Source organism: Vidua chalybeata, chromosome Z (genome assembly GCF_026979565.1).
Source record: "Vidua chalybeata isolate OUT-0048 chromosome Z, bVidCha1 merged haplotype, whole genome shotgun sequence".
In the NCBI taxonomy this organism is placed as follows: Eukaryota; Metazoa; Chordata; class Aves; order Passeriformes; family Viduidae; genus Vidua; species Vidua chalybeata.
This window is the reverse complement of record NC_071570.1, coordinates 60,121,643-60,143,720: the sequence shown is the minus strand read 5'-3', so window position 1 is coordinate 60,143,720 and position 22,078 is coordinate 60,121,643.

Below are 22,078 nucleotides of genomic sequence, written 5' to 3'. Positions count from 1 at the left end.
AGGATCTGTCCTTTTGTCTGTTAATCCCTGCTCCTGGTGCATGGGTTTCACAAAATAAAAAATGGCAAAGCAGTTAAAGAGTGATTTTTGAATCCTCCTCCTCCTGGTGGGAACTTAAACTTGCATCTCTTCTTAGTGCTCTCATTCCCAGCTCCTGAGTGAGCAGCAGGAGCTCCTTTTCTTCTACAGGAGCAGGTACTTAACAAAGTTGGGAAGACAGGGATAGGTCTTATAACACAAATCCACCATTTGCGTGATCAATCAAGTACTTCTCTCTGTCTGTGGTTGTGTTAGTAATTGTGTTTTGATAGATACGTGGCAGCAGCTCACATCAGATAGAGTAGCTGTAGAAACTGCTAGTGTTGCTTTGCTGGTCTCTGCTCACAAGGTTTTGGTAAAAATGCGGCTCGCATTATCTTCCTTCTACATCTTGGAAACAAAGACATCTGACTGTGTCATACAAATGGTATGACACAGTCAGATGAGGTATGACCTCAAAACTCTGAATGTAGAGATAGAAAGTGTGGTTTTGTTTTGTTATTTTTTATGAGTTGACATTATTTTCTCTCTTCAAAAAAGTCTGTGGTGTATTTGAAGAAACTCTGACGATTACTCATATTTGTATGTGGATTTGCAATTAAACACTACATGGTCAATATTTTCCATAATTTACTAAGATTAAGTAAGACAAATTAAGTGTGTCATTTTGCTTAAGTACATAATTGTGTTATAGTTGTGTATCATTTATGATACACAATAATGGAACTTAAATATAAACCTTTAGAAGATTTTGTGAGCCTAATAAAAAACCCATCTTTTGTGCAAAGTCAGTAGCAGGTGAAAGTTCTGTCTGTTCTTTTATCTCACTGTCTTGTTCTTTTACCTCCTCAGTGTTCGTGAGGGCATGTGTTTAAGATAAGTCACCAGACAATCCACACCAAAAAAAGCTGGCTACAGGGAAAAAATGTGTTCAGAGATGTTCAGGGATGTTCAGGATGTTCACCTGATTGCATTCCTTTGGGTCATGAAATAGAACAATCAGCTAACAACCTGAATTACCATCTCTGTAAGCCAAACCTGAGAGTATATTGCTGCCTGTATTTCCTCAGGGCAAAGCTAAGACACACCACAGAACTATTTTGAAGGCACTGCAGTGGCTTTTTTCCTCTCTCCTCTGATATGCAGGGAGAGGTGGCATGACCTGACAAGTTTCTGTACAAAAAAAAAATAGACAGAGGTGACACTAAAAAGTAAGTCCAAGTTGGGAGGGCCACGTCACCACAGAGATGTCAATAAAGACAAAGAAAAAAGAATTAAGGTCTAAAAGAAGATGACAAGGCTCTCTTTTCCAAATATATCCAATTTCAGAAAGCAGTAGCTTTTATTAATGAGAAATCTTGAGGGAGGAAGTCTAGTGGAAATCCAAAGAGGTAACTCCTTTCTACTACCATCATCTTTTAACATCTTCAGGTAGAGTAGGATGGGAGCTGGTGTTGCCAGCTCTCTTATTTACCATGTGGCTAATCAAGTGTAGCCATGGATAGTACTTCCACCAGGTCCTGTTGCTGGCACTGGAGGAGTCATCAGGCCACCCAAGGTACTGTGAGGGCTTAGTCCCAAACTGTGGACTGCCTGTAACATGGAAACACAGGAATTTTTGTCAGTGAATGTATCCTTGTGTAGATTTTCTTTGCTGTATAAAGGTGCACATGCTTTGGAAGCTGGAATTTTTGCTTCTTCAGGAACACAGTTTTATTTCTTGGTTTTTCATGAAGAGAAGTTAGATTCTTACTGTGCTACCAGCTTTTGTCCCCCTTTGTCTTCCATTGCCTGCAGCAGGAAACCATTGCTCCCAAACAACAGATGCACATGAAACTGAACCTTCACAGCCTAGCTGTCTGACACCCCTGTCTCAGAAATTGATGTTGTGGAGCTGGCATCAAACAACCAGGTATGCCACTCATAATGGCATCTATTCCAGAGCAAAGTTTAGTCTTTCAATCACACTGTCTTGCTCTGTTTCTGTGTAGACACTGCACCCGAAATACAACCGGCTCCTGGCCCATCATCTTCCTGGAGAGTGCTTCCTGAGGACAGCACTTTTTGGATATTCTGTCCCACTCTCTGCCTGCATAAGCACTTTTGAGGCGCCTCCAGCTGCCAAGCAGCGATGTACACACATCAGCACTGAGTCACCTCTGCCTTATTATCAGTATTAGGAAACAGTGCTCTTTCTGGACATGCTGTACAGCTGTAACAGAAAGTACTCCTTCTGAAAACAGTCCTTAAATGCTCTCAGAGAGGACTTTGTCTCCCTCCAATGATTATCGAGTGCCTACAGGGAATAGCCTCCTAAATCTTTTAAAGAAGATGGTTTCAGTGATGTCCTTCAGATTAGAAAAACAGACCTAATCTGAGATCATCTCAGCTGGCTTTTTGTGTCTTGTGGGAAGCAGATATTCACATAACCCTGCACTGATCTGAGTCATATGCCAAAATACACCTTTGAGGCAGGATGACAAGGTTTAAGCATTACACTTCTCTTGTACTTGTGACATCCTCTATCCATTAAAGATTTGTGCCTGCTATTGACAAATGCAAATACTTCCCTCAAGGAAGACCCCTTCAATGCTCTACAGCTGCTAAAGCTACTTTTCTTACATAGACAAGACTTGTTGTTGTTGTTGCTTTTTTAATATACAATTATATTAGAACCTGTACCTGTCCTAGGCTTTTGTTTCCCCCAGCATTCAAATAGCTTTTAGATATGGTCTCCAATTTTTCTGCTTTTGTTTTTAAAAATGGATCTGAGAATGTGTGAGCATGAGGGAATATCTTCATGAGAGAATGTCCTTATGTGACGTACGGTTCCTAAGTTGTACAAAAATGCAAAATAATCTTTCTGCACATCACCTTTTGAGAAGAGGGGGTTTTGGGGTGTTTTTTCTGATAGCCTCAAGATGAGAAATACTGTAGATGCTCAACAAGGTTACTGCTTTTCAGAAGAAGTTCCCCTCTGCTGGTGGCCGCAATCATTGACCCATGATGCATGACTTCGCATTTGATTTGTATGTGCTAGAAAATGCTTTGACTGACACAAGTCACAACTAGAACACACTCTATGACTTCCATATAACTAATGTTATTTCTCTCTTGTCTCTGCAGCTGCCAGTTGTAGGGTGTTTTCTTTAGTTTAAAATAGTTAATAAAATATTGGAAAGGACAGAGCCATCAATTGAGCAGTAAGACTCGTGTCAGGAAAACATTTCATTTGAGAGTTTTTCCTCTGACACCAACTTTTGAGGTCTACTGGTTGACCACTTCCTAAGTCGTTACAGCATGTGTTGTACTGATAATCTGATAGTCTTCAGTCAGACTGTCAGGCATTGCTAAATCAAACTGCCCTGTGTAGAGCTACATAGTAAATCTTATCAGTCAACCCAGATACCTTATAAAAATCCATATTTTTTTATTAAACAAATTTTCCATAAAACTGTTACTTGTCACCCCTTGTGCTGCCAATCCTGCAATTCCTTCTTAATTAATCATACACCAGTTCTTCATTGTGCTGTGTCAGTTTAACCATTAATTATTTCATTTTTCCTGTGTAACTTCATGTAATTAAAAAAAAAAAAAATAGGGCTATGCATAGAGACAGAAACTTTATCATGAGTGATTCAGGACTGTCCTTGGTACTTTTGTTGAGTAGAAAAATATGGCAGTAATATATGTCTTTTAAGAAATGTAAATTGTCATCCACAAACACTCAAGCCCTTGCTGACAAATGGTCTTGACTAATGCCAATAATGCATCTAATATAATTTTTTTAAATTATTACAGGAAAAGCACTGAGTTTTTCCACTCTCCTTCTATTTGCAGCCAGTGGCACCTTTGTTCTGAGACTGAAAATATCCAAAAGTCTATGTGCAAATTCAAATAGTTTTCCAAAAACAGCATCAATTTTTGGTCACATAGAATATAACACTGTCCTAGAAAATTACTCATTTCAAAATGTATCATGAGTGAGATTTCTTGGTGTGTCTTTGGTGACACAGTAGACAATAAATATGGTCCCAAAAGCAGAGCAGACAAGATGAATGTAGATTTAATTAGTTCAGATGGGTGAAAGTGAGGAGGGAGACAGTGAGCAGTTCACCAAAGAAACCCAGTACTTCATGTAAGAGGACAGAAGGGTGATCAAAGGGCATGTGCTTGTCATCTGTTTGAGACACAAAAACTGCATAAACCACTGCCTTACAGAGAAGCTGTGGGCAACAGGAAAGAAATCCCATGCTGAATGTTAAACATGTGATATATTTACCAAGCAGTAGAAAATGTGAGAGTCAGTGTTAGGACAATTTAGCAGGGAGGGTTGCTGCTGTTGCTATTGTATGGCTACAATATGGTGGGAAGTATTGAGAGTCTGCTTTTGTCACCAGGACAATAAACTGAGGGAAGAAAAGTTTTATAAGGAAATTTCAACAATTAGTCTTGATCCGAAAACCCAATCAGCAGTACCATCTGAAAAGAGTGGAAAATTGGAGGGAAACAAGGTTTGTCATACACTTCATCCCTATTTTAGCAGCACAGTGGAGGGGGTTTGTAAACAAACCAAGATCTCACATGAATTTTCTGTCACAAACAGAGCAGTAATGGTTTTAGGGAAAATGTGTGATACACACTTGACTGAATCATTTATTTCTGTTCCTGAAGGAGATCAGTGTCCACAGCTCAGTCTGTAGAGTTTCTGAACCATAATTGCCAGAATCCCCAAAAATGTCAGGGACAAACCAGGCTCTGCCATTCTGTCCCTCCAAAACACACACACAGGAGATGATGTAACAGTGCTAAATTTCAAGAGTGAAGGGAGATCACTGCCCTGTTGCCAAGAATGAAAAGCTCCCGTGGCCAAGAATGAAACTATTCAAACTAGAAAATAAGGACTGTTCAAGAATTCCTGAACAGCTCAGTCCTTCATGCTAGTCTCATTTTAAAACAGTTAGGTCATAAGGACAATATCTGTAGCAGGAAATGTGTATGATTGTGAAAAGATGCCTATTTGTACAAAGGGTAAGTTTTCCTCATTTTTCCGTTTACTAAATAGGTAACAAACCTACTTGTTTAACTCAGCACTGTCTTCCAGCAGTGCTGCAATGCTTTAATTATTCTTCAGTGGAAATTGCTAATAATATCATAATTATTTGACTATCTGGTCTTTCCCATTTGAGAGCACAGAAAGCAAGCAGACTTCTGGTTTTGTCACTTGTTTTCTTAATCACATTCTTTTCTTCCAGTTTTAAAAGGTGATATGTTTTTAGGGGCAAGTAAGGGAGACAAGTAGCCACTTTTAGGAAATTAGAAGGCTTTTCTGTTGTCAGAAATGGATTTTAAAAGAAAAAAACGTACATTTTCTAAAAGGCAGGTGCTTGGTTTTGTTAATTTCTTCTGGAAATTGATAGATATTATTTTATTGAATGCAGCAAAAAAAAAAAAAAAAAAAAAAAAAAAGTATTGAAATACTCAGTTATACTACAAAGAAGGAATACTTGCTGCTTTTTAGCCTACCCAATATTTGTCAATATGAACTGTATCAAGGATCAGGGAGAACTAAAAATAACATAATTTTACTTGTGTTTAAAATAGTTCCTTCTTCCACCTAAGGTAATTCCATCAGCAAAGTAATCATCTCTTCACTTCTGAAATAAGGTTCTGAAATAATGTCTGTCTGACAGATTCTCACTCTGTCACTGAGATCAACACAGAGATAAACTGCTGCTTTCATCCACTTCACAAAATCACAAAATACATAACCTGAATTTTTAAGTGTGTGCTTAATAATTTTTTAAATTTCAACATTTACTTCTATTGCTCTGGACACAACAGCGGGAAAAAAAGTGCACATTACTTCTATCCATTTTGATCTTGTTCTTTTTAAAGTGTCCAATAGAGAACAGAATTTGAATTCCATTTTATTAATTGTCTCTTTTCTGTTTGTCAAAATTGTATGACAGGCATTTAGGTAGAGTTAAGGAGAAGGAACTGAGCCTCTAACCATTGTATTTAAACAACTGTCAAACATGAAGTCACACATGAGGGCTGTTGTATGCATCTCTGTGAACAAATAAAAGCTTGGTCCAGAAAATAATCTTGATTACAACAATCCTTAGGCAAGAGAAATATTATTTTATTTGCAGCTAATTTGTTGTCATGGCACTTGCCTTTTGAATGTTGGTTGCTGAACACCAGATAAAATCTTTTTCATATTTATAAGTTCACCTTAAAATTCATTCAAAACAAAACAAAGCCCCATAATATTTAAGGAAGAAAACCTATGTATTTCACATGTTTGGGAAAAATAATCACAAGCAAAGCAAATGGACTGTGTAAGAAGCAGGGTCTGCTAGCAAAACTAAAACCCTAATTCTTCATCAGAGCCCCAGTGAAAACAGTTTTGAAATGGATCAGCTGATACCTTAAATAGCAATTTTCTACCAATCTACCAAAGTTTTTGTTTTAGGCTCAGTAGCAGCAAAATTCTGTCACTGGGAGGGGGGGGGGGTCTGTTACACACAAGAAAGCTAATGTTCATTAATAAACATGCATTTCCCTTCAAGAGTTAGTTCTGCTTGTGCTTTCTGATGTAAGTGAGAGTTGGTGATCAGTGACTAAAGGGATGACTGGTGGGAACTCTCAGGTTGTGCTTCCTAAAGGAAGCTTTCCCTTTTACAGAGATTCAAACTTTCACCTCTTTCTCTGGAGAGCAGCGGAACCTCTGTGGGGTTGTGCAGGTCAGTATAGGGAGGACCCGGCTGACAGAACCACTGCATACCCCTAACAGAGGGCAAAATAAAATTATTGAAATAAAATTTTAATATATAAATATATAAATAAAACAATAAAAAACCCAAAACCAACAAACACAATGAAAACCCCACTGAAGATATATATTACAAAAAATAAAAAGGAAAATAAATAAACAAACTAAAAAAACCACAACTCCTCTTTTTCATGGTGCAGATGTTTTCAGATCTCATCTTTTTGTGTCATGTCTGTTTCAGCAGCCCTCCTGTCTCCACACCTAGTCTCAGTACGATCCCCTTCCTTGGTCTCATTCCACCGCATTTGCTTCAAATTTCCTCCTCCCTTCCCTTCCTCTTACCCTTTCCAAATTTTCACCTTTTTGCTCTATTTTTTTGCTTTGGGCCCTGGCTGATCCAGAGGGACCCTCCAGAGACACACCGCCGCATTTCCCAATGATTTTCCGAAGTTTCGAGTATCTCTTAAAAAGAAGTATCCTTTATTTTCAGACTTCGAATTTTATTTTTTCCTTGCAAAGCACGGACATGGACGGTGGTGAGGTTGAACTTGCTCTCTCTCCCGCGTCACTGCGGCGTACCTTATCGTTCCAACACTATTTTTCCTGCCTATTCGGGTGCTGCCGCGTTTCTTGCCCTCCACCGAGGCAGCGGGGACGGTGCTGTGCGATCCCCGAGGACGCGGCAGGATGCGCGATGCGCGCGTGCCGGGTGAGGCGCTCCCGCGTGGCGCCGTCAGGGGGAGGCAGCGCCGCAGCGCATCCGCCGCTCCCCCCGTCCCGCCCGATCCCCCCGCGCCGCGCACGCCGCTCCCGAGGGATCGCCGCTGGCACCGCCCCGGGCCCGGCACGGCCGCGCGCACCCACCGGCGGCAAGGGGTGACTCTCACTGAGCGGAGAGGGGTCTGCCACTCGCTGCCTCTCTGTCCGTCTTACCGTCTGTCCTTCCGTTCCGGGAAGAGTGCACCACTCTACCTCCGGAGGTTGGTTTCTTCGACCTTTCTTTTAGTAACAATGCAAATGATGATTATTAATAATCATATTTATAATGGTAATAACACCAGGTATAGTGTAATATACTATTTGGAGGTTGGTTGTTTGGGAGAGATTATTGTATCTCCCCCCACACCAGATGGGTAAGATGCAGGCATCGATCCGCTCAGGACAGCTTGAAAACCAGGCAGAAACAATTGCATCGTGATAAAAACACGATAATAACTCAGCTGGAGGGGGTGGGGGGCAGAGAAATATGGTTTTTTTTGTAGTGGTTTTTCCTAATGCTGCAGTTTTTACTTGGTGAAGTTCGCTGGCTGTGGTGGTGTGGACATAGGGCCCCCGTGACAGCTAGGAAGCAGGTGGGGTCTCCATCATCCTGTACGAAAGTTCTCTCTGGATGGTGCTGCATCCTGGCAAACCACAGCAAAGAGTTTTCTCCACTCTGGGAGCTGTGTCCCTGCGTTCTGCTCTCCTTCCCGTCCCTGCTATGGACAATCTGCCCATGAAGTAAAGGTTGTTTTTTCTGGAAGTAGGAGCAAAGAAGCAACGTGCAGTTAATGTCTAGGGAGAAGCTATCCTCTCAGGATGAGAATGTTTCCTCACCTGTTAGGGCCCGTGCATGTAAACTCTTCCTCAAAGCCGCTTTGCAGCTTTGCTCCCTTCTCACTAGCATCTACCCTTAACACACAGATGCAGAGGCTTGTGTGCCGCAGGTTACGGGGATGCCTGCCGACATAGGGACGCCTAATCCATGTGGTGGGGTGTGACACCTACGTGAGGGTTTCAAGTTTGCTCCTACACACAGTTGAATCCCAACTCCTGTTGGATCCTGGATAACAGGCCCACAATCACTGTGGGTTGAACTACTCCTTAAGATAATTTCCAACCTCTTGGTCTTTAGCGAGTGTAGTTGTTCATATAGGTGTTAAAAAATATGTGTGGGAAAGAAAATTCATCCTGTTGTTTCTACAGTTCTTTGGGAAAATCATCCCTTTTAATCATGTCTGGAAAACATACATATACACCTAAAAAAAAAAAAAATTGTAACTGAGGCAATTCATATCACTTTTCATTTTTCTCTAATGGGAGTAATGATCCCAGCTGAAATAAGTCAGTGGAGCTCAGGGAAAAATTGGCTTATGTTCCTCACAAAGCTGTTTGGGATGAACATATTCGTTCCTTCCCAGCAGGGAGACTCCTACCCCATTTTTGAGGTCAGGCAGGCTCATTTCTCCTTCCCACCCACACAGAAACCAGGAAGCTATCAGTAGCTCCCTTCCGACGGAAGCATCCCGGGTCCCAGTGCACAAGCTGGACTTCCCGGTCATAGAATCGCAGAACCTTAGAATCACGGAATCACAGGATCATAGGATGGTTTGGGTTGGACTGCAGTGGGAGTGGGGTCTTATCCTATTTTAAACACTTCATGTAAAACGTGCCAAGCCAAAGCATGTTCAGAACTTTTCGCTTTATTATTTAAGCACATTTTTTATAATAGTATTCTGCTCAGAGTTTGAAAAGGAAGGAAAAAAAAAAAAAAGGACTCAATTTCCAAAGAACATAGAAAACTTTCTATCCTTGTTTTTGAGAAACGTTCAGTTCTCCACCAGAAAAAGTGTCCCCTCCCCATAATGGAAGTTTTGGCTGAGTAGCAGTTGGAGGACTGGAGTCTACTTTGAGCTGTTCAAATAACTAAAGCAAAAATATTACATTTAATACTTACGATACATTTGAAGCTATCATGTCTAAAGGAGAGGAGCACGAGTGTGTCCTGTTTAAAGTCGAACTCTCTTCAGGAAGTACCACAGACTGAGCATCCTGATTCTGACTCTTGGTGCCAGACAGTTTTCAGAATGTCCTACTCTTATGGTTAGAAATCCATGTGTGCTATTTCGCGATGAGAATTTTGAGGAGAGAAAACCATTAGAGGAAAGACGGAAGTAGAACTAAGCATTTCCCTTGACCAGAATCATTAAGGAGGATTTTAAGTGCTTCATCTCCTATTGTATGGTTTCAGACTCTTAACAAGACTTTTTTATCTGATAATTATGTTCCGTACAGCTGCATGGCTGGAACACTAATAAATTTAGAAATAAACTAATTTAACTTCAGCAGATTTCCTGCCCCTTTAAAATCCTTTGAAAAAGCTGAATACCTTGCCTTTACCTGCAAAGGTGAAAATTTATACATAACTTAACAAGAGATAAATTTGAGATCTATATTTTAAAACAAGCAGCCACACACCCTTGTCATTTCAATGGCTTTAGAACCAATTTGATGATTTTCTATCTAACAATCTGCTTTTTATCCCTCCTGAATTCTTAGAGTTCTATAGTAGCCTGGGGCTGACCTACCCAGAAAGAACTTAGGTGATTTCTGTAGTCAAAAGCAATTTTCATTAATCCCTACCACACACACACAAAACAAAAAAAAAAAAAAAACAAAAAAAAAAAAAAAAAAAAAAAAAAAAAAACACAAAACAAAACAAAAAAAAAAAATTAGCCCCAAAGCCAAAACAACAAAAGACCAAAAAATAAACAAAAGAAAAAATACAAAAAAACCTCAACCCCAACCCAAATAACTGTTGAAGAGGAAAACCTGGGCTTGAGTGTTTTCAAAAACATACAGAGAGATGAAAAACAATGGTCCATACGAGAAAGTGAGTACATGTAATTAACAGCAGTAACGATAAACTGGGCAAGGAGAAAAAACAAACCTCCCACCACGCAAATTCAGGAGTTTCCTTCTCTTTCATTCACTTCAGGTAGTGGAATATTAAAGCAATGATAATGCCAACTCTTCTCATTATAAAATGAAGTCAGGCCTAATATGTTTTAGTTTTTGTTTTGAAAAAAAGAAAATGGTTCTGCATTCGTTGGAATGAATAGCATCATTCAAGGATTTTATTTAGGTAATTTAAGTAATAGGAATTCCAAGTAATAGGAATTCCTGGTTAGCTGTTTCTGTTATATTAATAACTGTATATTAACCCATAATCGGTAGAAACTAAAGACAATGTGTGAACATTTTATATGATACTTAAAATACTTTTTTTTCTGTTTATGCTATATTTATTTTCATATTAGTAGAATCTGGGTTTCAATATATTATAATTCTTATTAGTTTAATTCGGTATCAGTAACTCAACTTCTTATTACATTATTTGGGCTTTGGGGTATAGCATATAAAACATATAAACATCCAGATATATGTTGACAAATATCACCGTTGGCCTCTTTTCACTCTGTTTAACAAAACTTTCAAAAACCCCACAGAAATCACAGTCTGGTTGATGCACTCTGCTCCAAATAATTGTATGGCAAATAATATGTGTCGTCATTGGCATAGAGAGGAAAGAAGGCTTGGAATGATGCTATCCTGGCATGCAAATCGCGCACAAGTTGTGATGGATGTCGCAGTCAAAACCGTGCGGAGGTACCCGCCCAGTACCGATGCTAACAATTTTCGGTAAAGCTTTGGGAGAATATGACCAGATAAAGGTCCGGCCAATAAATTGCAAGGGCTATCGGTATATCTGCAGTAGTGAAAGTTTCGAGGAGGTCTGGATCCAGATACTGAGACCACAGACCCTCGGACCCCCTGTGCCCCTGAGTGCCGAGCACCGCCAGCTCTTCAGCAGCGACGCGCAGCGATGTTCTTCAGGGTCCTGCTGCCCTCCTGGGGGGCTGGCCGCCAGCGGAGTCCATCTTCCCCAAGAAGACTCTTGCCCATGCCCTCTGTCCTCTCCAGCCCCGACGCCGACCTCCGCTTGCAGAAGCCTCTTAAATTTACCATCGGCCTCAGTAGGAATAGTACTGTTAATAACGACAACTAGGGGTGGCTCAGGAGGCGATGGACGGCGCGGGGAGGGCCATACCCACCCCAGCCGCCAACGCACCCGAGCCCCGACAGCCTCGGCGTGGGACGCGAGCACGCCTCTCCCTCTCTTGGACCAATCTCGAGTACCCCTGAGTCCTATAGGCTAAGCCCCGACTCCTCAGCCTGCCTGGCGGGAGGAAAGCCCCCTCGAAAGACGTTTCCCCGCTCCCGATGGCTGTCTGTCTTGGGGTGGGGGGGAACGGGGGAGGTAAGTGGGTGGGAAATACAGTGGCAAAGGGGAGGAGTGAGCCACGCCGCAGTCCGGTGTGAGGCAGCCTTCGTGGCCGCCCTCCTCTCTCCAAAAGCAAACTGGCCCTCCTTCCCCCCGTGACCTCTTCCTTTCTTCCCGCCCGTCCGAGAGGGACTGGGCTAGAGAAGCCTCTCCTGACATCGCTGCGAGTGATGGTGCTCGACGGGCGGCTGCAGAATGGAGGCCGCGCAGTGAGTACCGGAACGGGGAGCTCCCGGTGAGGGATGTGGGGGGAGCTCGGAGCGGCCCGGCCGTGCCGTGTCACCACGACACGTGTGTCCGGAGTTGAGGGCGAGGCGGGGAAACCCTCCTGTTCCCCATCCTCTCTCAGATCTTCATGTCTTTGCCTTCCGAAATAACGCGCGACGGGAAAGTTGGGATCCGGGCCGAATGGAAAGAGGGGGGCGATCCAGGAAGGCATCCCTTCCGGGTGGAGGGATTCCCTGCGCCGCACCCCTTTTCTCCTTAACATCCTCCTGCCCCCTAATTTCTTGCCGTCAGTGACAAATCTTATTGACGTGAAGGGAAGCTATTGGGTTTCAAACCTGATTAGCTGATGTGGGTCCATGGGCCTCGTTAAATACACGCGCGGGGAGTCCGTGGTGTATCTACACCGCACTGTCTGTGCCCTGAGTATCGCACCGCACAGGCATGGGGGGTTAGGGAGCGGCCAGACCGTCGAGTGTCCCTCGGAATGAAATCAAAATCAATGGTGTTGGAACGAGGTGGTGGGCGCATTCCACTGATTGCTCGGGGTGTGCCGGTCTGTACTGGAAAAGGATGGGGCACAGTCTGCGCCAGGGGACAAGGTACATGTTTGTGTACAGGTCTGTCTTCTCCCGCTCAGCATCCTCTTGGGGGTGAAAAAAGGGGATCTGATGTCCTGTAAGGGCCGAGGGAGGTGTGGTGACAGCCCTGCATCCTGCTTTAAAACCGTGTTCTCCTGCCAGACCTCCACAGGTCCCACAGCGTGGTAACAGAACAGCAGTCTGGCATCACCTTAGCTCTGTTTCTAGATTCCCCTGTTGCTACTGAAAAGATGGAGAAGAAAACAGCAGAGGAAGTGGGCTATCATGGCAAGTGGTTCTACGTCTCTGTCCTGGTCAGTGTCCCGGGTTTGGGACGGGCTGCCCGATAAGCTCTCCTCCCGATGTTCAGTTCGGGAGATGCGCTGGGAGAGCTCTGAAACATTTTGTCAACAGGAGTACAAGCATCCAAACTGCGAGGTTTTAATGAGGATGCTGGTGTCCCGGCTGGGTGGATTGGTGCTCCGGCAGTGTTGGAATCGGCAGCGCTGTCCATCTGTCGTCCATTCATCTACAGGGCGCGGCACAGTGGGGAGACGCGGTGGGAGTGGGACGAGGACGGCGATATGTTGCCCAGGGCAAAAAAGAGTGAGAACCGTCGTTTTGGTGTCAGAACAGTCATCGCCAAAATGATGTCAATGATGTCAAAACCATCATTGAGGTGGTACCAGAACAGAAGGACAACACCCTTCCCAGAAGGAAAAACGGACAAAAGCCACCACGACGTCTTCTTTTCTAGAACCTCTGCAGCCCATGGGTTCTGTCGTTGCTTCTAATCTTTATTTTTCCACTGCCACAGTGAAAGCGGCGCTCAGATAATCTGCTCGGTCCTTTGGCTGAGATGCCTATGCTAAGAAAAACAACTCGAAATTGTTATCCCATTGAAGGGCAGATAAATTTACACTCGGGTTTTGCTATGTGGTAGATGTAGCCCAGTTTTGTGTATTTCTCTCCGTGTGCATCGCTGGTACCTATCGGCACATGCAGCACGGCAACTTAAAAAATGCAAGGGGAAGACATATCGCACATGATTTTGCAACTGCATTTAAGCAGCGACGCTACTTTTACATTTAAATATTTTATGGACATAAGCCCAAAGCGCCTACTGGGGAAAAAAATTACAAAAAATCAAAAAACCCAAACAACTAAAAAAAAACCACCAACACACACACAACAGATCATGTTGTTATATTTTTTTCTGAAATCATTTCCTGGAGGTGAAGAAGAAATGTCCTATGAGAGACAGACGAGTTATTCTTCTGTCTGTCCACAGCCTGTTGAGATATGAGAAAACCACAAATTACTAAGAGGAGATGTAAATCAATCACAGAAATGCATCGTCTTGGAGAAAGTTCAGCTAATGAGCTACCAAAATAGAAAAGAAACCGAAAAAAAAACCCCAAAAAAAAAACCCCCCCAAAAAAATAAAAATAAAAAACCAAACAAAAAAAAAAATTTAAAAAAAAAAAAAAAGACGGGGCAGTTAATCCAATCAAATAATCAAACACGACCTCTACCTTTCTGGGACTACATATTTTTCCTGACAGTCTACTGCGTTTAGAGCTCTTCCCCGCCATTTCCTCGCATAAGAATTGCATTTCTGTAACATCAAATCCTTCATTTTCCTTACTTTATTACTATTAAAAAGAGGAAGGGAGAATCGAGGGAAGATAAAAGCCTGCTACGATCAGCTAATAAGAGCTTCCGAGAAAAAGGTCTTTCCACGCAACACCGGTACAAATTCAATAAAGAACGGAGGGCCATTCTGCAGGGAGGAATACTAAAATATTTTTGTTCCCTGAGATATTGCAGCTCCTCCCCCCGCTCCCTGCGTTTCGTAAGCCCGACTTCTCTTCAAACAGGCACCCACAGACCAACACCGTATTTTGATTGCAGCAAACAACATGCGAAGCGCAGTGTAGGGAGGGGAAGGAACCTGTAGGGAGGGAAGGACCCTGTGGGGTCGAGGAGTAGAGAAGGGACAGAGAGCCGAGAACACTGCCTGTCACCCGAGGAATGCTCCACCTGCAGATCATGCTTCTTCCTGCTAGGTATCTCTCTATAGCTTGATTTTTTACTACCACTTTAATTTTTTTTTAATGATTATTTTTAAAATTTTGTTGGAGCAGAGTCCATACACGGCAGCCAGGGGTATCATTAGGACGGCGCTGAAAGGAGACGTGAGACGGACGGCAGGATCCGCACCCAGTGCCCAAGGACGGGCGCCGGGAGGCGGCGCTGTTTCCCCGCCGCCGGAGAGGATGAGTGCTGCGGGGCTCGGGACGGCCGGGCCGGGCAGCCGCGAGCACTGGGCAGGACCGACCCCACGGAGGAACTGAATGTCCTCCCGCCTCCTTCCCGCCTTTTCTCCCGTCTCAGAAGTGGAGTCCGGCCTACCCGGGCATTGTACACTGGGCGGGGAGGGAGAGGTAAACATGAACTTCGTACCTGCAGACTGAATTTAAAATCAAATCAAAACAAAACAAGGCCATGAAACAGGGGGGGGGAAATTTAAACAGAAAACAAAACAAACAAACAAACAAAAAACCCCAAACATAAAACCACCAAAAATTAAAAAAAAAAAATCAAATTCACTCTGCTGCTAGGGATCATATTCACGGGAAACAGAGAGATAACAATGCATTCCAAACCTGGTCTTTCCGATGAGTTATTTTACACCTAGGTATAAACTGAATAGTCAAAAAAAAAAGAACAGAAATGGCATCGAAAAATTTGGTTCGTTCCTCTTCAGCCTGTGCTGCAAGCCAAAACCATGCTTTGCACAGAGTCGCCTGCTCTGGCCGGTCAACCCGGGCTGGAGCTCAAGCTGGCATCCTATATGCTCGCCAAAATACACCTAACAAAGTGTTTGCTATACTTCAGCCTCTGGAAACCTTAACATTTAGTGATCACATGAATTCTGGATGCAAGAAACACAACTTCCATCCCCTCTTCTGCTGCTCCTCTTGATTTCTGCCTTTGTAACTCTAATAAGGAGACATGTTCTTAACCACAAAAAAATGGTCATTGGCTATTTATTATTATTTCCAGAAGAGGTACACAGTGAGGGTATATACGCCCTGGAAGCTTGTGTGTAATTTTTTTTTTTTTTCCTGCATGCACAGATAAAACTATGGCTTATTTTTTAATTTGAATGTTTTTATCTGCACAGATAAAATTCTGGCAATTTTTCTCTTATGGGAAAAAAAAACTGTCACGCCAAACTTCAATTATTTCACCAAATATTATCTGTTTGACGTTCTACATTTTTTCATTTCAATATTTCCGTCTTGCAAGGGAAACAAAAAAATAAGAACAAAACGAAAAGTAAAAAGAAAAGGAAAGAGAAAAAAAGAAAAGAAAAGAAAAGAAAAGAAAAGAAAAGAAAAGAAAAGAAAAGAAAAGAAAAGAAAAGAAAAGAAAAGAAAAGAAAAGAAAAGAAAAGAAAAGAAAAGAAAAGAAAAGAAAAGAAAAGAAAAGAAAAGAAAAAGAAAAGAAAAGAAAAGAAAAGAAAAGAAAAAAGAAAATTAGAAAATACTTGTACTATACCCACAGTACCTGCACCTTCACTTCTCTAAAAGATAATGCTTATATGTAGAACAATATGCAGTTCGGATTATTTACATATAGTATAAGAAGACAGGGATGAAGAGAAGTGGCAGAAAATTTAAGTGTAAAATGCAGAATACTGGGTTTAGAGAAGGATAGGTATTAAAAGCATTGGTGGGGAGGGGGAAAAAAGGGATTATGGGGGAAAATGAATGAGAATATGGAAAAAAGGATTTATTTCAGGCATTATTTACAATCCAGCAATGTGTCTCATGCAGCGGCCACCCCAAATCAGCATTATTAGCGCTGTTATGTATTCATTTATTTATCTATCCTTGGACAGGAATCCAAGAAATCGCCAACGTCGGTGGCATTTCAGTCACCTTGGATGATTTGTGCAGATGCGCAGCAGAACATAGGCGCCACTGGTTTTAGCGGTAGATCCGATATTAGGCCGATATTAGGCAATGTGTATGCGGGGTGGCTGAGGAGGGGCAGGGGCTGTATTTATTGTTCCTACTCCACCCGTCACGTTTAAGTGTCAAGTGTCTGGGATGTGAGGGGACACGTAGCTCTCCCTATGCTGCCCGTGGCCCCGGCAGAGGCGCAGGCAGGGCGAGGAAGGGGTGCGTTGCCACACTTCCAGATCCAGGGCTTATACAAAAGTGACCGCTGTGATTCGCGGGGCCGCTGTGCAGTAAAGCGGGGCCAGGAGGGGAAAGGAGAGCGAGGGAAGCTGCGGGGCGGACCCCTCCCGACAGGGGGTTGGTCCGGGGGCGGAGGCGGCAGCTACCTCCGTCCCGTCGTGACTGCAGCGAGGGCCGATGTAAGCCACCATGGGGTGTGAGGGACGATGCGCCATGCGCTGCAGGGACGGAAAGACGGACAGACCCACGCTCACTTTTGCCTGCCTCCCCGCACACGCTAATGCGGCTCCGCAAGGGAGCGACAACTGCACGTGCGCTCACGTGTGCTCATTAAAAGAAGGACATGGGCGGGGAATGGGTTGCATCCGCGGGCAGGGAAGCGCCGGCACTTGCTATTGGTAAAAATGTGTAGAAATTGTGCTTTATTAATGGATTGCTGCTATATGAGCTAATCTGATGGATGACCGTGTCGAGTGCCGTTTTGGGAGAGTATTATTTTCTTACACGTTTTACGTGTAGGCACATGACTGTTTATTACTGGGTGACATCTCAGCGTAGGGCTTATAAAACTGGAGAGAGAAATAGCGCTGGAAATAACGTTAGAAGCGACGAAGAATTAAAATATACTTGCGGTGAAGCGGGCACAGGGTAAGAGACACTCCAATCTTTATTTTAAAAAGTACATGCATAACAGTCTTTGGAGAGGGCTAACTTTTGCCCGATATGTCCATTCTGGTAGGTCATTCATAATCTACTCATGCACTTGAGCTTTCGAAAAAGAAAAAGAAATCGTATGCACGGCCTTTTTTCTTTTTTTTTTTAGTGGAATAACGTTGTGTGTTTAAAAACAACATTCCTGGACTATAAAAAAAGAGCAATCTTCTGGTTTTGCTATTTAAACTACACTTCTTTCTTTTCATTATGCATTAAGGTAAACTGAAAAGTGTTACCTGTGATTGTAATATAATTCAAGTCCTATGGATTTCTAGATAAAGCAAGTGTAAGGCTACAAGCAGTATTTTAAAAAATTTCTAAACCTCTTCTAAATATCGACCTTTTTCTATGAAGAATTAGGTACTGGATTTAGATATGCACATGTTAGAAACCGTATGTCACACATTTAATAATGCAGCACCTAAACCAGAAATTACAAAATGTCTTTCTCGGAGAGAGGTCTCCGTACCTGGCTCTGCATATTTTAAGTAAGAATTTTGAAATAAACTATTTCTGAAATAAAGGCTGATACAAGTGCACTTAAAGGCCGTAAAACAGCAATGAAATATTTTAAATCCATTTAAACTGCCCCTATTACACCCCTTATCTATATATTGCCTCATACCTTAAAATGGGGCAGAAAGGGAGGGGGGTGTTAGTGATTTGTAAAACTTTGTTTTCTTAATATGAAGTTACTTAGACAATCAGCTTCCAGACTCCAAGTAGTGGTGTGATAACAGAGCAGGGTAACAAGACCTTCCAGACTTTTAAATGTCCAATAAACATCTTATGCACTTTGATTTGTAAAACTAGCACTGTACATAATCTGTAATCTTATACAGAATAGAAGCATGGAGGAAACTGGATATAAAGACACATACACTGCAGAGTCTCACCAAAACACAGGGAAATAGGAGTGGGGTAGGGGAAAGGACAAGTATATTTAAAGAAATAGAAAGGACGGAGCAAAGGACAAGTGGTAGGCTGCAATTTCCAGTAAATTAAAAACAATGCAAATATACCTTACACATGCATCAGTATTAAAAGTAACACACGCTGGAGCCAACAGGAGCAGGAGGAGGAAAAGAGAATGGCGCAACGGTGGATCCCGGCTCACACACAGAGGCCGCCTGCGCCCATACGGGCTCTTCTACGCGCCGCAGCTCGTCCCCGATCGCTCATTTCGGGGATATTTGTTTGGTTGATAATGATAATGATATCTGGAAGAAAAGGGGAGGCCCTGCTAATTCCCGTTAATTAGCATCTTCGCAAATAGGGACGATCGCTCCCAGAATCCGCGGTCTCTTCTCCGAACAGCGGGATTTGCATATTCTTTTCTTCTTCTTCTTTTTTTTTTTTTTTTTTTTTAATGTCCTACTTTCGTTAATGTGTAAACGGATGTGCAGCCTCCAGCTGACGTCAATAGACGCGACCTCTCCGCTAAGCCTTGAACGTGAAGAGGGGATGGGGGGACTCGGGGCGAGGGCACAGCGCGGAGATGCTCCGCGCTGTTCCGCGGGCGCACAAGCTCCCGCCCGCACTCTACCCCATGAAATAAACTCTAGCAGCAGGAGCAGTGCTGCCCAGCCCAGCGCTTGGCCTCAAAAGAAAGCCGACCTCACCGCAGCACTGCAGAGTCCGTCCAGCCTTTTCTATCTTTTTTCTTTCCATTTTTTGTTTATATATATATATATATATATAAAATAGTAGTAGTAGTGGTATTTGGACATTATTTGATGCTTCTTTTCATCAGGAGACGAGTGGAAAATAGAAATTTCCAAGCAATTTAAAAGATAATAAGAAAATTCCCCCTGCCTAGCCAAAGTGTTGCATGACAGAGGAGCGTTGAGCCGGTGAGGGCGCAGCATTCATCCAGGCGCTGCTCTGTAGTGCATCGCAGGCACAGGGCTCGGAGAGAGGAAGCGGGAGAAGGTAGGCTGGCGGCCAGAGGGGTGGGGTAGCCCTCATCTCGGGTATTGCCCCGATCTGCAAGTCCAAGCCTCTCTCACTGCTTTGCAGTGATGCTTTCTCACTCCACCGAGAAGAGACGCTGTGTAAGCGGGGATTCGGTGTACCACAGACACCGTACTGATGGGGAGTAGGTTAGAGCATTCTGTCCTCCTCTTTCCCTTCCCCCACTCCTTTTGGAGACTGCGGTGTATCGTGATGTTTGGGAGAATTTTCACTTCCTGGGGAACTTCAGACGTCGAGGCGGCAGGGTGAGATGTAGCCGCTGGCTTAGAAACCCGTGGTGTTCTCTCCTTTTCTGCTGACATTATTTACACTTTTTCAGCTTTCTATGAACTGTTCCAGAGAATCTCTGTGGAGCTTGACACAACCGTTCCTACTGCATATTCACACACTGCTTCTCCCTTCAAACATCTCAGCTAAACTTAAACTTTCTCCAGGAAGCAGAAACCTGAATGTGTTTCTGACCGGGGGAGCGGTGAGCGGTGTCGACTCTTACCTTTTTTTTTTTTTTTTTTTCCGCGCAGCCGGGCACTCGTGCTGAATTCCTTCGGTTCGATCGGGGCTGGCATTTGCATCCTCACTGAGCTCTCTTTGTCCACCGGGTCTCCGAAGGCTCTGCCGGCAGGGAATGCCCGTCTGATCGGGGCTGCTGCGGGACTCTCCCCGTGGAAACATTCGGCGGAAGTCTGCGACTGGGAACGGCAGAGCGCCTTCCCTCTCCCTAAAGCCAAGCGCCGGGGGGGATAGACGCCTGTTATCATAACAATAAATATATATATGGATGGATGCATACACGTACAGGTGTCTGTGTAGGGGCATCTGTAGGATGCATATATGTGTATGTATGTATTTAGTAGTTTTTTAGAGTCGCCCCTCCCCCTGCCAGCCCCCACCCCTCGCAGCCCCCTCCCCTCCGCGGGGCGCCACGTATATCCGACCCAGAGTGAGAGGCCAGCACGATATCGGCCCACCTCAGTCACACCCCACACGCCCCCCCAGACAGGGGTTAGAGCAGGGACGAGCCGTCCTGCCATCCCCTCACCTTGCGTGCCTCCCTCTATCCCTCATCCATCTCTCCCTCCACCCCTCCCTTATTACACACCTCCTGTTCCGACGCTAACCCAGACTTCTTTCCGTCGGCCCCCGCACCCTAAAACCTAGGTGACTTTTATTGGTGTTTTCATGCTGTTCTCAAACTCGGAGAAACGGATGAGAGGGGGCAGAAGGAAATGGCAGCGCTTTGGGGACACCTTCCTCCCAGTGACGAGAGGTCACGCTACAAGTTCACCTGACAACAGGAATGGGAAGAGTGTTTTTTGTTAACACCATGAGTTTTCCTGTTTGATTTTTTGGTTTGTTGGTTAGTTTTTTTTGGTGTGTTTGGTTTGGTTTTTTTTTTTTTGGGGGGGGTTGTGGGGGGGGGAGTTGGGTTTTTTTACCTGCTGTTGACAGGCTGATTGATTTTGAAAAAAGTTGCACAAAATATCAGTGCCTCCCAGAAACAAGACTCAGATGAAACTGTTCTTCAGAAGTTAACTGGAGGAAAACACCTTAGGAAACTCGACAACTCGACCCTTTGCTTTTCTTTCTTTTTTTTTTTTTTTTTTGTTTGTTTGTTTGTTTGTTTGTTTTTTGTTTTTTGATTTTAAAGAAATGGGAGCTTCCCTTCTTCTCTAGGAAAAAAAAGTACTCATTGCTCTTCTCTGCACTAGACATTTATAATTTGTTCTGTCTGTCAGAACGGGACTATGAGAGGTTTTGGTGCAAATTCATTATCTCTGGCAAAACATAACATATAGTAAGAAGTGAAAAAGCCCGTGGCAATGGATGAAAAACAATAGGGCTTCAGTTCATCAGCAACAAAAGCGTTGGGGAAATTGGTTGAATTTCGGAGCACGTCCTCCTAAGCAGAGAGGCTGGACTAGACCTTGGCCAACCCCCGCAAAAACTTGCAGAACCTCATATACAACAGTTCACTTTTTACTCCGGGGTGTAGGAAACAGTGAGGAAAAAGAAAAAAAAATGGTAAACCCAAGCCAACTTTCTCCATCTCTCTCCCGTTTTCATGGATGGAAGATTTTAAACTATTTTAGAGTCATTGGAACAAGAACAACACCGTGGATCTAAGGGACACTTTTAAATAGGGATGGAGAGGGGAAATACTTGAATTTCTGGAGACCCGAAAGAGCTTTTTCTGCTCCTGGGGGGCTTGGCTGTGGGAATCTTTGTTTGCCACCAGAGACGCAACTCACCCCCTACAAGTGGGGTAAAATCATTCCCTGATAAAGGCGAAGATATGTAAGTACTGCAGTGTTTGTGTGTGTGTGTGTGTCCTGAATTACCTGCAAAATTTGGATGCTGAAACCTCGACAGATGGAGATTTCCAGGGTGCCTGTGAGTTGGCGATGAGGCCGGCTCTCCCCGGGTAACCGGAGCAGGTCGCTTGGTGTAG